Source organism: Meleagris gallopavo, chromosome 1, assembly GCF_000146605.3.
Source record: "Meleagris gallopavo isolate NT-WF06-2002-E0010 breed Aviagen turkey brand Nicholas breeding stock chromosome 1, Turkey_5.1, whole genome shotgun sequence".
NCBI lineage: Eukaryota > Metazoa > Chordata > Aves > Galliformes > Phasianidae > Meleagris > Meleagris gallopavo.
In genome coordinates, this window is record NC_015011.2 from 46,047,066 (window position 1) to 46,062,536 (window position 15,471).

Here is a 15,471-nt window from a genome sequence, read left to right on the forward strand (position 1 = left end):
CGCGGGAGGGCGGTCAAGCGCGCGGGGCGGCGCGGCTCCTGCCAGCGCTGTATTGCGTGCTGCGCTTCCGTATTCCTTCGTGTAATGTAAATAATGAAGTCACCTTTATTTCATTCATTTCCTCATTCAAGAATGGGGATTCTTATCGTACTAAAGGGGATCTTTCGTATCCCACCCGTGTTAATTAAAGAAGATTGCCTGAAGTCAGTTTCTGCAGCAGGCTGTATGTTCTCTTTGTGAAAAAAGTTAGTTTTTTTTTTACCCCAAATCAGAGTGGTTTGTGTTTCTGTGTCTGCAAACTGAAGTCTTTACGAAAATAATTTGTAAATTGTTCTACGGTGCTTATTATGATCCTTATTTAAAATACAGGTAATTAAAACAGTGATCCACTTAAAAGCAGTAAACTACATTTTTTGAACAACTTGCTAGCAAGTGTGGGGCATCTAAAAGTGGTATTTTTCTTGGTCTTCTGTGGTAAACTAAGGTTTATAATCTTGTATAACGAAAGGACACTGACAGGAGTTATATAGGGGTTATACCATGAAGAAATCAGTCTTTAAACTCTTCAGTATAAGAAAAAACTAGCAGAAGTAAAGAAAGGACATTTATACATATTGCTGGAGCTAAAGAATGAATGTTACGATCTATGTTACTATCTTAGAAGCGTTGCATATCTGAAGTCAGTTCACTATCCTCCATTCCAGTAGTAATCCAGAAATTCTCTCTCGTATTACCATTAAGATAAAAGAATCCACCAAAAGTATGTATTCATTTTTAGGGTCAATAGTTTCTCCTCTTGAACTTTATTAAAACAATATTTTGCCAGTTGCTAAACAGTGTCCAACAAACTAGACCCATGGGAAACTGACAAAATAAATACTTTTGCTTCAATATAATTGGATGGCAGAGGGGGCACTATAGAGAAAGTAGCAGTCCTGGGGTGCGAGTGAATTGGTGAGATAGCTATAGGAAAAAGAGACCAAAACTAGAGAAAGTTTCTGGAGAGAAGAGATAGAAATGGAATAAAAAAAATAATAAAATAAAAAGTCTGTCTTGTCAAGAATAGCTTTTCACAGATTTCATTGGACCTTGTTTGTTCACTGAGGTTCCCGTTTTCCTGGTCAGCCATGAGCCTGTGCAGACCTACTGTAACAGTAAGATTGGCAATGAATTATTTATTTTGTTCTAGGAAAAAAACAACAGTGCCAAGCAAGAGGTAAAAGTAGAAAAGCTGAATTACTCCACAAACATCAGAACTAATGCAGCCTTTGCACAGTGTTTCTGCACCTTCTCTTTTTGCTCTCAGCACTGCAGAGCCATCTCCCTGCTCCTGCAGTGCATGTGTGCCACCCCAAGACTTGTGGCTGTGAGGAGAGAAGGAACGGACAGGTATTATGATAAATGCACAGACATGTGCTGATCACCTGGCCATGGCAAACCTAATGAATACTTGAGGATTTCTTTCCAACTGCAGGGGCATTAATTTCCAATTTTTTCCGTATTCCCTGATTTACACAAAGCTTGTGAGGACATAAACTTTTGAGCCCATTAGCCCTTGATCATATTTTGTTGGAAATGGTCCAGGAATTACAACAGGTTCAAAAGCTACTGAAAAAAAAATTGGCAGAGTGATTTCCTAACACTCATTTCCTTAAGACACAAGACCCCAAAAAAGAAATAAATACATGAATTTTTTATTATTTTTTAAAGCCTTTTCCAGGCATTAAGAGCTGTCATATTTCTTTTGGCATTCAGATACGGCCAGATTGCACGCACTCTTTTTTTTTTCATCTCTGTTGGAGAAAAAATCCTGTCAAACCACTGCAGATTTAATACTTTAAATTTCCAGATAATTCTTTTGTGATCTTTGCCAAGTGGCCAACAGTAACATAGCAACATGAAGAAAAAACACCGTGAAAAGAGTGGATGGCGTGAGGCAGGCCATTGGGCAATTGAACTTCAGTAGAAAAATACCACATAGCTGCAGCACCTTTCTTTCTCTGTTGGCAATGTGATTTTTTTAAATGCAAAATTGTTGTGACAGCACAGCACCGAGTACTGATGAAAGGATGCATCTAGATAAACCATACAGTACATTCTAACCAGTACATCAGCATAGCCACATTTATCCATGCTTTGATGAGTAGGCAAGTCCATGCATAGTAATTCTTTGCTTTTTCTTGCTTTATTGGCTGTTCTTTAATTTAGGATCTTACTGTTTACCAGGGTCACTTGCTGGTATGGTAGACTATTTTTGTCAAGTCAGTAAAGGAAAAGACTACCTCATTCCTCTTCCTAACAACAGGTCTCAGCAAGTTCTCCTCCAAGACAGCTGGGTTCAGTGAGGGACACATGCTTCCTTCATCCTTAATTAGAGGATGAAAATCTGTGAAGTATCAAAGGCAGGCTGACACTAAATATCTACGATGGACATTGATTCCTCTGGATTCCAGGAAAAGGAAGTCCCCACACTGCCTGTAGGGTACTGAATTCTGCTTGTGCCATGTGAGATCTTGTATAAAATATGTGGTTTTCTGGAGGTGGAAATAACTACTAATAAGAATTAAAATGAACTGCACAATGGAAACCTGATCTTTGCTTTGTGATGTAATACAGGTAATAATAATATCAGATCTACTCATTGTTTTTCATAGCCAAATCACATACCAAAGTACAAAGATAATGATGATACAATTTACTTTGTTTGCATTATATTATGATTAGAAAGAACAATTATTAGTAATATGCAGGTCTTTCTAATGCCCAAGAGACCATCCTTAATCTCCTACCATTAATTTTGAGTATTATTGTGATTACATCCTGCACAGTATAAAACGTTGTGGCTGAAAAAGATGCCTTATTAAAGTATTTCTACATATAGACCAGTCTTCACCTTCTGAAATAAGCCTTTTTCTCCAAAAAGTCAAAAGCATTTCTGGCTACTGATCAGACTATAAAACTTCTTTGAGCTTTTATTTTGACTGACGCTAACACTTGCATCTCAGCTTACTCATCTGTAAAAACGGATATAACATTTCACAGTAGCCTGGAATGCTGATCAACTGGATCTTTAGCCTGGCCATATCTGAAAAATGAAAAAGAATGCATTTTTGGGTTTTATTAACCGAGTAAAATCCTTGACTTTGCTTGCCACGCAGGATAATTCTCCTGAAAACTTAGCTGACTATAATCCTGTCTTTGTTGCAAAAAGCTGTATTTTATACATCAAGATAATTAACTCAGCATCAAATCTTAGAAGAAAAGTGTAAGACCTTTCCTTGCAGTGATTCTCAAAAAAAATAACTTTCTAATTTCTCTGTCTTTCATCCTAGATATTTCTACTGTCACCATGGTATCTAAGATCATCAGAGAGATTGTGTGAGGTTGTTGCTAGCTTGGAAAAGTGGTTTATCTAGTCCAAGACAACAAAGAGCTAAATGTTCTCAAAGTTATATGAATACCTTCTTCAGGATCTGGGAGTGGGGAAAGGAGAGCAGAACAATGGTAAGTGCTGTCCTTCCTATGTCAATTACAACAATTAATGACTATAGGCATCTGGTCATAAATGAGTGCCCTGGTAAATGCCGTAAGTTATTTCCCTGCTCAACAAATGGGCATTTATGATTCCTGTTTGAGCTGTAGAGGTAAAATGAAAAATACTGTTCTTGGCTGTGTAATTTCTCAGAAACTATTTTGGCAATTAACTTTTCGCTCTTCTCTCTCCCAGAATCAAAAATAGCTCTTTTGCCTTCATTTTTTTGTCTTTGTTAGTTTATTTTTTATAATTATTTCCCTTAGGTTCTGAAGGGAATGAGCCAGTGACTAGCGTAGGAGATATGAAATAATCATTGTAGTGTTGTAACAGCTAGTAATTGACAACAAGAGGTAGAGAAACATACAACAGGGAAAATGAGAGAAAAATGAAGTATAAGTAATGTGGAGATATTTAGTATAGCAAGTAGAAATGTTGGCACATCAACTGCCTTATTGATATTCATTCTGTTCAGTGATTTCTGTATCAGATTTACAGATGGTTGATGTTTTTGCTGGTTGCCAGTCTCACAATCTCAGACTTTACTCTGAAATTCACATCGAGCTATTTCCAAGGCACCTTGTACCCTGCAGGCTGACTTACACACTTAACTGTTGGATTCTCATCAGAGAATGGCTGTACTGAAATAGATGTAAGGCACGGAAGTGTAATGAGGTCACTGGCAAGACTGAAGGTGTGAAAGGTTGCACAAAAATGTCTATTGTTATGTTATGTGCTAATAACATAAAAGACGTAATTTTTTCAGTGGTAATGATAGAGGAGATGGGAGAGAAAGGATCTTGACAATTATAATCTGACTTTATGCCTGCAAACTGAGTTAATTTGATATGGGAGCCCATGAGACTTGGGAAAAATGGCATCTCAAAAAGCTTCCTCTACTGCAACATAAATTTGCCTCGTAAGTTATACTACCATTCATTATTTTCCTAGTGCCATCTACTTCTTTGGAGTTCTCTGCGTACAAGACGATAAGCTCCTCCACACTAAAAATGTGGAGAACTTGTCTTGCACACTTCAGGTAGTCAGTTACTAAAGTACTTTCCATGTCTTAATGCTCTGAGATTGCCCGTTCATACAGGGGTCTCCTTCAAATAGGCTACGTAAGAAAAGATTGGCTTTCAGCTCCAGTCCACTTTTGGTTTGTTGAAGTTTTCTGAGGATCAGGAAGAATTATCCTCAGCTGCAAGAATCTGAAGGACATGGACAGAACAAATCAAATTTCTGGAATGGGCAACTGTGTTAATTGGCTGTGTTGTCAAATTATTTCACTAAAAGTCACCAATCTGTTAAAGCCTCCTCCTGCCTTATTTGGTTATGACTGTGCTGCAGAAGGATAATGAGAAGCAATGTTAGCTGTTCACATTTAATAGGGCAATTGTTGAGACCACATGTTCAATAACTCCTACCAAGGTGACACCTTAGACACTGAAGCACTAAACTATATTACATGCTTGAGTAATCAAGGCTGGAGTTTATGGCTTATGCTCATTCAGTTGCTTGAGTGCTTAATACTATAATAGTGGAAAACCTTTATCTTATGTGCAGGTTTTCCAAGTTTCTTGGCACATATAACTTTCAAACCTTTCTTCTAGATGGTGTCAGATAGTCAAAATGAATTTCCCTTATCATTCAAGAGCATTCCTGTTCTAAATCAGACAAAGCTAAGCTTCTGTCTTTGAAATGTAGTGCTAAAAACACCTTGTCAGCTAGTCTGCACTTTTCAATAAAATGAGACCTAACCAATGGAGAAGACAAAATCCTTAGAGTTAATTTTGTATCTGTAGGTGTCCAACACGATAGAATGCTAATCCTTTATGTCTTCCTGCAAGGCCAAACTACTAATGTGGTAAATTAACTTTTGTGGAATTATAATGGATAACAAAGCATACGTAGATGAATAGTTCACTCCAAAGCTAATAACCTATTGAAAACATACATTCAAGAAATACTGAGTTGAGGAACAGAAATTCAAAGGTCAAGAACATGCAGAAAAAATATAGTGACCTACATTCATCATTATGGTTGGTATCTGCACAAAGGTCCATACCAGTTCTCATTCCATAGACAGCAGTAAATTGTGGTTATGATCTCAGGATACCTTTACATTTTGTGTTATCTCTTTACAAATAGCAATCAATATTTGCTTGGAACTAACACTCCAAATGTGTCATCGGGCTGCATTCTTAGGCATCTTGCTATTAACAACATCATTTGGTTTTTTTTATGCATCACAGTTTTTTATTTAATGCATAGTCTGTCTGCAGAGACAAGAAGTTGCGATTAAGTCCAGCCCAAGAGAAGCTTGAGGTACTGGCTCATTCTAAGACATGAAGAAAAAGTTTGCTTGTAGATGTATTTAGAATATAACTACACAAGGATACTAAGCTATGTAAAACACCTGAAAATGAGGTGGCCTTATTTTTAATGAAGAATTGATTGTGCATTTTGAGTGGCTTAGTTTGACATTGTTTTATCCTGGCAGATGGCAAATGTGTTTCAAAGTAATTTTCCAGAACTTCAGAGAAATTTGAGTATCAATTTTGCGCTAAGATCCAGCTAAGATCCAGTGTTAGAGGAAGGATTAATGTCTCCCTTTCACTGGAGGAGTTGAGATAATTTGTTCAGATTGTGAGAGGCTTACTGTGTCCTCCTCCTCAGTTTAACACATATTCCCTATGTCCCATAAAGGTTGGAGGCAACTTTGGCCATGTACACTCAATCTGTCTTAGTGCCACTTCATTTTGCAAAAATAATTAAACTTTCACTGGATATGGAACCAGAACGTGCCAGGGAGGCTTAGAGGTAATTCCACCATTCAAATGAGTAATCTGACCACTAAGAATAAAGACTATTTCTCATGCAGTCTGCTTCAGTCTGTAATTCTTCGGGGAAAAAGCATCCACCTCAGCCAAAATAATTGAGAAAAACACAATCCAAAGCAACTCTTTTTACCTGAGCAGGAGCTCTAGGCATGTGAAACTCAACTACTAATTCACTTTCTGCCTAAATCATAGAGAAATGTAACCTAAGGTCCTACTACTGTGGAGAATTCTTGAAAGCCTAAGCCATGCGTGAAAGGGGACACCACTTCCACCAGGTCTGTGAACCTGGCCAGCTATAACCTTTTTTTACCTTACAGGTCTTTAAACCAAGCTAATCTATATTCCCAACTTTTTTTTTCCCCTAATCTCAGCGAGAACAAAATTGGGGTTTTATTTGTATTGATCTCAACTACTCTTATTATACTTTGTGTTTGGTTTTTTTTACCTACTCAGACAATTCAGTGAGTCATATAGCCCCAGCACTCTCAATAGACTGATCTCTTGTCTGAATGTTCTCTCTTTTTCTCTTTATTCATGGCTTCATAAAAAGGATCCAACTCCAGGTCTGGCTTTCATGCATAACCTCAGAAAAAAAGGATTTTTTGAGGAGTTAGTTTCCCTCAGATATAACAGCTTTCTTTATTGCTAGGACTCCTTGTTCATAACAAAAAAAAAACAACAAACCAAACCAACCAAACAAACAAAAAACAAACAAACAAACAAAAAAACCTTACCTCCTTATATCTTTAAATACAGTGCAAACATAGACTTGGAGAAAATTATAGAACAGTATTAATTGTTGATATAAAAAATTAAGTGGGAAACTAAAGGGAGACAAATAAGTAGGTTCTGCCACCACACAGAGCAAGTGTCACTGAGTATGATGTGTGATGTGAGTCTTGCACAATGCTTCTGCCAACATCCTTCTCAACCAGGTCATGGCTGGAGGAGGCTTGCTTGCCAGAGCCGGCCAGCATGAGCACTGCTGTGGTGGGACAGGAGGAATCACCTTTTTGGTTGCCTTTTGTTGCATGTGGTAACATGAACAAGCTAACCAAACTCAGACTTACACACCTTACAGGCAGTTGTGCTGTCGGTCTGCTCTTCTGCAGCCACAAGCTCTCTGCAGACTGTGCTGCCAGGCCTCATTTTTAGAGCTTTTATTTAAAACTTGCTTGAATTTCACAGGTACGAAAGCTTCAAAGAGGGCTTTAAGCAACCATCTTTTTGAACCCGTGCGTGCTGAATTTCTTGGAGACTTCTCTCACGAACAGTTTGCTTCATGACACACAGAGCTACTAAGCTGTAAAGGCCTATAAAAGAGTCAGAGAAGTCATGAAAACCTAAGGCGGCTCTATTTATCCTCTTAATTCCTCAGTTATCTGAGATGAAAGGTACTATTTAAAGGTAGATGCTGTGTCATAACCAAGTTTTCATAAGGATTTACACTACTCAGAATATTAGCCAAGAGCCTTTTACAGTTTTGATTGTTCAGTCACATCAACAATTAAAAAGCAGTGCTTAATGAAACTCAATTAGGCCATCAAGTTTGCTTTTGTATAGGTGTATAACAGAACCATTGTTAGTCTTTTAGCAGTTTCACTTCAGCAGATTTTGAGACCTGCATTCTTTATTTCTACTCTTTGACTTTTCATGAAAATAATTTTACATCAATAAATTGATACTGTACCTATTCAACTGTTTTAAAATGAAATCCACATTGGTGTTTTCTCTTACTAAATTGAGACAAGAAGCTTGGAATTTAACTAGATCTTGAAGACGAAACATTAACTTGCTCATCTTTATTAGGATCTCAGCTGAGATGACATACTGTTTAGCCATCCTGAGGTGAGAAGAAACAACTTCATTCTAGTGAGGTGTTAGAGATCTCCCTCTGATTTCTGCACCTTTGAAGTAGGACAGCAGTGAGTCAAGGTATAAACTGCTCAGAAGAATGAGGAAATGTATATATTACTCAGAAGGAAGAAAGTCCAGTGTCTAGATTCCTATCTGCAAAGAGGACTAAAGAAGAAAGCAGCTAGCAGCTCACTTCCCTGATGTCCCTAATTTTGGCAAAGTCTCATTACCAAAGTGGGAAGGAGCAGGCTGCCCACCTCATCTGCTGGTTCTGTGCAGGAGGGTGAGGAAAGTGCCTGCCCACAGCCGAGCTGAATGGATACCTCTGAAGGGCAACAAAGCTGCCTATGTGTAGGTAACCTATAAAAAAAGCCTCCTCTTACACATCACCCCATGCATCTTGCTCTACGGCAAATTCCCTGCTTTCTCCTCTAAGCAGACTTTTTGTTACCCACTGTTCTTGCTTAGTCATAACTGTACCCTGAAGTCTATGTAAAATTCCAACATAACATGTCCATGAAATTAAACATAGAAATCTCTGGATGCATTTGGTAAAATCTGCTGGGTGCCTACTTCTTTTTGTATTGTGCATAATACTGTACCAGTGCTTTCCACAGTGAAGGGCTGATATTAAGTGGAAACCCTGTGCAGGAAACTGCAGAATGGAAACTCACCTATCCGAGGAGCTGAGTTTTCACTGTTCTCAAGAAAAGTTGCCAATATTCACTTGTTCTGAAAACAATACTTTCATGGGATTCTGCACAAATAGAAGCATCTGAAAGTTTTTTGAAGTTGTTGACTTTTAGACACTACATTGTTTATTTCTTAGAAGAAATACTGCTAGGAATGGAGTAAACCAAAAATATCAGCATATTCTTCCTTCTGCCCACATCAAACCAATGACTGTGCAGCATGTTCTAAGGCCCAGCAAAGAGTGAGATCGTATTAAACAAGTGCTTCAGGCAAGAGTAACATAAGACATTAGCAGTGGAAGTGCTGATGGCATCTATACAGATGGTCCCCGCTCCCAGTGGCTCTCGGTCCAGCACTGTTGTGCCACCAGAAGAGAGATGCTCAAGGGGAGTGGAGCAGAGGGAGATGAGCAGAGTAGCACCAGGCACACAGCACAGCCTTCACTCTGTCAGCACATCAAGTGCAGGCTGTTAAGAAGAGGAAATGTTCTCTATCAGAATATAAGGGCCCAGTTTCTCTGTACAACAAGCACATCTATGTCACACAGAGTCTTAGTTGTGGCTCTGCCTATATGCAAGACTGATCTTATTATTCTGGAATCTCTCATTTGTCATCATTGCGGTCAGATTCCTGCAGCTTCTTAAGGAACATGCTCATATTTCTGATAAACAAATGCTTCAACTTTCCTATTTAATGTATTATTTTGGCTATCTTTACCTACCTAATCTCAGGCTTGTCTCTCTATCAGCATTATTTATATAGCATAAAACTAGCTGCAGTAGCTCACATTCCTTTGGCTAAAGGAAGCAGAGCTGCTTGGAAAACTGCAAGGCTGCAGCTAGAGCTTGGCTGGTGCAATATACTTACAAGCACTGACATTCACCTCTGCCCCTTAGTGCAACATCACACTCCTTGACAGGAGAGTTCCTGCCACTCCTGGCCTATGCAGAATGTGGACTTGAATGCTGCAAGACTGTGGAAATTCTTTATGCTAACACTTTGTGTTTATACCGTGACTATGGAATCAATGCAGTATAAAGTATTGCGTTTTCCCAAGTCATGCACTTTTTAATTTACTCTCAGCAAATCCCATACGGCTGAAGCATTTTTATAAGAATGCAAGCAATTCTGAGCTCTGTAGAAAATGCTGAGTGCTGCTGGATGCAGGCAGAGAAGGGCAGAAGAGAAAAAAATGCATTCCTTTGAACACACTAATATAGAAGGCAATTAAGGAATACAACAATAATGAGCAATAATTTTCTCTCGTAATGTATGTTGAACTTTAAAGAGCAGGTGAGGACTCACTGAAAACAATAACAAGTAGCATAATGAAGTCCTGCCTACACAGGGATGTTACTTCAAATGCTTTAGATGAGTTGTCTCGCATGCATTCACAGAGATTGTTTTAAAGTGACTGGGCTTTCGTTTTACATGAATGAAACCCAGGCTTACCAGCTATAAGCTGCACTGAGCTCAGACGAGAATTCTGTCCATTCTCTCAATGATTTCCCCTCATCGCATAACATGATACAGTTTATTTGCTGTCTGGCCCCTGAGTGCCCTCTTCTGTTACGAGATCATCTGGATTAAATCTAGCTGAATGAGGATGGGTTCCTTTGCAATTCCAGCCCTGACAGACAAATCTGCTCACTCCAGAGCACAGCCTCTTTTCTTCCCCTGATACTGTACCATAGGTTGTGTGTAGCAAATCCATATCCAATTTAGTGACATGCCTTAAGTACCATGATTTGTCAAACTGAATGCAAAGGAGAGGCATTCCTGAGAGAGGGACCAGTGCCAGCAGAAAGCAAATACCAGTTGGACTACAAGAGCATGAAAGATTTGAGTGGGTCCTCCAGGACTTTCCCTCCCAAATGCCTAGAACTGGGTGAGTCGGAAAAGATATTAATACAAATCACCACGGAACCCCAGTATTGTAATGTAGTCATAGGGTTTACAATAGTTGTCAAATGATGTCACTTCATATGGGGAGTTGTAGAGCTAATGTATTTTTCAAACCTCTATGCTGAAATGCAAAGACTGATGTTACAAAAATGCTGTTTGAAATCCAGATAGATGGTGAGCTTAAGAACGCTGCAGAGGGAAATCCTGCTATCATGTCCTGTCTTAAATTGCAGCTTTGTACCTCTAATCCAGGCAATATCTGGATGCCACCAGTGACAGTGGAAATGAACTGCGGGAAACATGAGTCTATCTCCACCAGCTTGGCACTGCCTTCCCCAAAATGGTCACTGTGGTCTTCCACAAATGAGAACTCAACCCATGTCCTCACCTCACGCCGCTTGGCTGCTGCTCTCTCTGTCATGCAAACAGTATGGAGGCACTGCAGGAATTAAAGGGAACATGGACTGCAGGGCAGGCTTGCTGTTAACACTGGAAGCAGAAAGAGAAAAAGCAATAGCAGATTTACTTTGGTTCATGCAATGTTCAGCATGCTGCGATCTCAGCTCCTTTCACATTTTAAGAGACAAATTACTAAAATTAAACATTTCAAAATGATAATGAGACTCTTACAATCAAATCTTTAGCAATGTAGAACTCTTGGATTTGGGCCAGTTACTCTAAAGTCTGTTCCTTTCTAGTGCACATGGTGCTGACCTGCATGTGCTATCAGATATGTCAATGCAAAGACTGCATTCCATTTTAGTATTTTACTATTTTACTATCACACAGAGCAGGGCAATGCTACCTTCTTGCTTGTCAGTATTATATCTCTCATTTACTTCTGCAGTTGAATATGTTTCTGTGCAATGCTGAATTCCTTTCTGATCTATCCACCTCACTTTTTCGGTATGACTTTTTCCTCATCTCTTGGAAACACACTTCAAGGTAATATCCCTGCCAACGTGCACTTAGAAATGAAAGCTTGAATCCTGTTGCTGGTCAGCACTCACCAATTCTGGATCTTCTTTTCTCCTTCCCATTCCAGCACAGGCTTTCTATAGCAAGTACATGTAGAGTGGGAGGCATCCTACTTAGTTAAACACCACTGGCTTCCCTGGGAACATCAATTTCCTAGGGAAGCCCAGGCTGAAGAAGCAGATGGTAATGACATTCCAAAATTGAGAGAAAAAAGAAACCTATTATCATTGGCACTGTGTTCTATGTAGAAATGACAAATATTTGCAATTTGTCTCTGGCAACCAGGGCACCATAATGATGATGAACATGAGCCCTGCAAGCTGCTTAAGGCATGAAAAAAATGGTTCAAAATAGAAAAAGAGAATAGGAAGATGTCCATGGTTCTTGTGAATGGCTTTTAGCACAGGAACCAGAAGGCACTAAAAGAACTGGAAGGATGCTTGTGACAGTTTGTGTTAACTTGCATGCAAGTATCTAGCTTCAGAGGAGGCTTGGACAAGGAAAGCAGCACACATGGAAATTTGCTGGAAATTATGCAGAAGGAAAAAAAAAAACCTCTGAAGAATATTTAGATGTCATATTCATACCAGTACCTCAAGTGCATACCAAGGTTAATACAAGTAGCAGTGACTTCCTGTAGGTCCCCAAGGATATCTGTGTCCTTTCCAGAAAACAGGAGTGATTTCTGCTTTCCTTTCTAAAGATAAGTGTACTTAGCACTTAAGGTGTTGTCATGCCAGAGTTAAGCTGAATTAGTAAGGGTCATCATGAAAAAATGGGCAGAGGCATCTCAAAGTTCTCACCTTCCCCTAACAACAAAAATTCTTAACAAAAAAGAGTAACAAAGAAGCTTGTGTTTTATATCTTTGTCTACAACACATTCATTTTTCACCTCTATATTCTCTCGCTTAAGGAAGAGCAGAACAAAATCCCTCATCCTGTTTTCCTGGGCAGTTTGGACACTTTCTCCTTCTCTCATAGATTTTGAGCAAGACATAGTGAACACCTGTCACTTGCAGCAAATATTGATCCGGGTCTGCATGGCTCCTCCACCTGACCTTCAATTTGCCAACAAAGCCCTTCATTATTATTCTGCAGTTACTTGGAACAGTCATCCAGTTCCTTTCTCCAGCATATCTGCCCAGTAAAAGGCACCACTGGCCTGAGGAGCAGAAAGACACCTGGGTCTCCCAGAGTGACAAGAGGAATGGCAACATTGTTAACATACACAGCAGTTCAGGGAGCAATTCTTATTTTTGATGCAGTCAATTCATATGAACTTCTAAAAATCCTGTCATCGACATTGTATATCATTCTGTATTATTCATGAACTTCCCACTGTAATCTATGAGATTTTAGAGAAGCTTGAAAAACATCTTTTTCTTTTTTTCCCGTTTATGAAACTTGCAGCACTGGGTGCCCCCGCCCGACCACAGCTTCCATCACAACTGGGGAACATCAGCTTTCCAAACGTTAAAGGATTTTCTCAGTCCTAGCATGCTTGAAGGTCACACGTGGTCTGTACTTCCAGCACTCTGACAGACCAGGGTCATTCCAGCTAGCAGCACCTATCCAGTTGACTGTTCAGATGGCAGCTGGTGCTTTCAGCACTGCTCAGATGCTTTGCAGCCCTTACCACTCATGTAAGTACTCCTCATCCAAACCAGGCATGAGGAAGAATTACTTTGTTTTTACTTTTTTTTTTTTTTTTTTTCTTGCCAGAATCTGAAGGCTACAACCACATCTCTTCCCAAGATGCTCTGCTGTATCACTGACCTGTTTGTATTAAGGGCAGGCGGAGCTCTGCCATCTTTCCTCCTGCCATTAGAAGTGGCATTGAGTAACAGAGGGATCATGAAAACAGCTTGGTTTCTCCTCAGGTTGCAGAACCTAGTAGGGTCCCATGGTTGACACAGCACTGACTGTGGAACATGGCAGTTCTGCTACATGCTGTGAATTCGTGGAGAGCAGGATGCGTGCAAGGGGAAAGGGAGGGCAAACCAAAACAGTAGATCATGTGGATACACATCTTTACTCTAGCTGATGTGCACTGGTTATTTTCAAGAAAATGTGCTCTGAAGTTTTCCTTCTGGATATGGAAATGATTCCTTAGGTCTTCCCAGACCTATTCAAAACAAATGAAGAATAAACCTTTCCAAAGGCAAATAAGGTGTCAAAATGGGACCATGTAAGAAAAATCTATCAAAACAATGACAATTCCTTAAAATCAAGAAAATAATTAATGTAAGGACATCTTACATCTAACAGTGGCCATGAGATGGTCTACTGAATTATTCTTACCAAATTAAAGCAGGGCTATGGGTAATTTCCAGTAATGTCACTCAAAGCAATCTTCACCTATGAAGGCAATTTTCAAATTATTATTGGATGGTGCTGAAATCTGTGTTCATATGGGGCTCAAGCAAAGGACAGCCTCTTAGGAAGGGAAAGTCCCCTCACAGTGGATTTAAAAAAACACAGTCTTAAATCTAACCCAAAAATTGCAGCTTTTAGATATATTCTTCTAATTAATCTTTTAGATAAATTTTGGACTTTTATTCAACAGAACACATTGCCAGGTATTAGGTGAGTCACCAATTACATTATTTATGTAAGCTTCTTACATAATAGGCACTTCTGGAACCTAATGGTTTATACAGAGCTTGACATGGAAATGTGCAAAATATACAGTTTTTCATTTGTATATTATTTTTATACATATGTGCTTGAATTTGATTACTTTGTAGCTCTATATATGGTGTATATGTTCCAGCTGAATATATAAGCAAACAAGGACTTTCTCACATAATATAGCTGTTTCAATTTCACCTCATGCTTTGTTTCCAAAAGAGCACTACATTTCTGTTACCTATGTCAGGACTACTAATGAAAACTATTTATTTTTATGTGATCTGTAGCCAGAAGTAGTAAAGTTAATTCACTGAGCTTTTCTGGTACAGATATATCAATATAAAAAGTGAGGTAATGCTAGCTTGTCTCAGGAAGAACAAGCTGTGTCAACGTGAGGCGCTTCACTGCTAGTGGAGCATATGGTTTGAGGCTGTTCAATACCTTGAAATTCAAAGGTGAATCACAGAATATCCTAAGTTGCAAGAGACATATGGATCTGACCTTATGTCTGAGAGTGATATCAAACGCTCCTTGAATTCTGGCAGCTCTGGGCCGTGCTCGCTGCCCTGGGCATTCTGTTCCATGCCCAATGCCCTCTGGTGCAGACCGTGTCCCTAACCCCCTCCCCTGACACAGCTCCATGCCGTTCCCTCGGGCCCTGTCGCTGTCACAGAGAGCGGAACTCAGCGCTGCCCCTCTCCCCCTAGCAATGGCTGAAGTAACCAAGCCCGTATGAGTTTCCGTCAGCGCGGAGACCAAAGGGAGAGATTCCTTTCTTGAGAACTAGCAGGAAGGAAGGATGCTTCGGTCAAAGTTACTCACGGCCGCTAAACACGAAAACACAATTTCCCTGGATTTTGCAAGTGGAGAGAGGAAACCAAGCGCACGCCAGTTCCCGTCTCGCTGCTTTCTGCTTCGAGCGGGCAACGAACCCGGGATATCCGGCAGCGGTACCCCTGTCCCGTACCGACGTCCTCAAGCAGCAGCAAGGGGACGTGACGCGGTAACGGCCCGGGGGTCTCCGGCGCTCCC

At 39.8% G+C, this 15,471-nt stretch overlaps 1 long non-coding RNA gene across 6 annotated transcripts; it reads right to left on the reverse strand.

Moving 5' to 3' along the window:
- Positions 1 to 2,609: 2,609 nt before the first annotated feature.
- LOC104910553 lies at positions 2,610 to 15,465 on the reverse strand. Of its 6 annotated transcripts, none has more exons than XR_002113413.2 (6): positions 15,262 to 15,465; positions 14,110 to 14,166; positions 11,219 to 11,319; positions 8,066 to 8,989; positions 7,450 to 7,688; positions 2,610 to 6,958 (listed from the first exon to the last, which is right to left on the reverse strand). It is a non-coding gene; the product is annotated as an uncharacterized LOC104910553 (long non-coding RNA). The 6 variants fall into 6 exon arrangements; XR_002113411.2 differs by having other exon boundaries at positions 2,610 to 7,360; XR_004160209.1 differs by lacking the exon at positions 2,610 to 6,958 and having other exon boundaries at positions 7,522 to 7,688; positions 8,907 to 8,989.
- Positions 15,466 to 15,471: the final 6 nt, after the last annotated feature.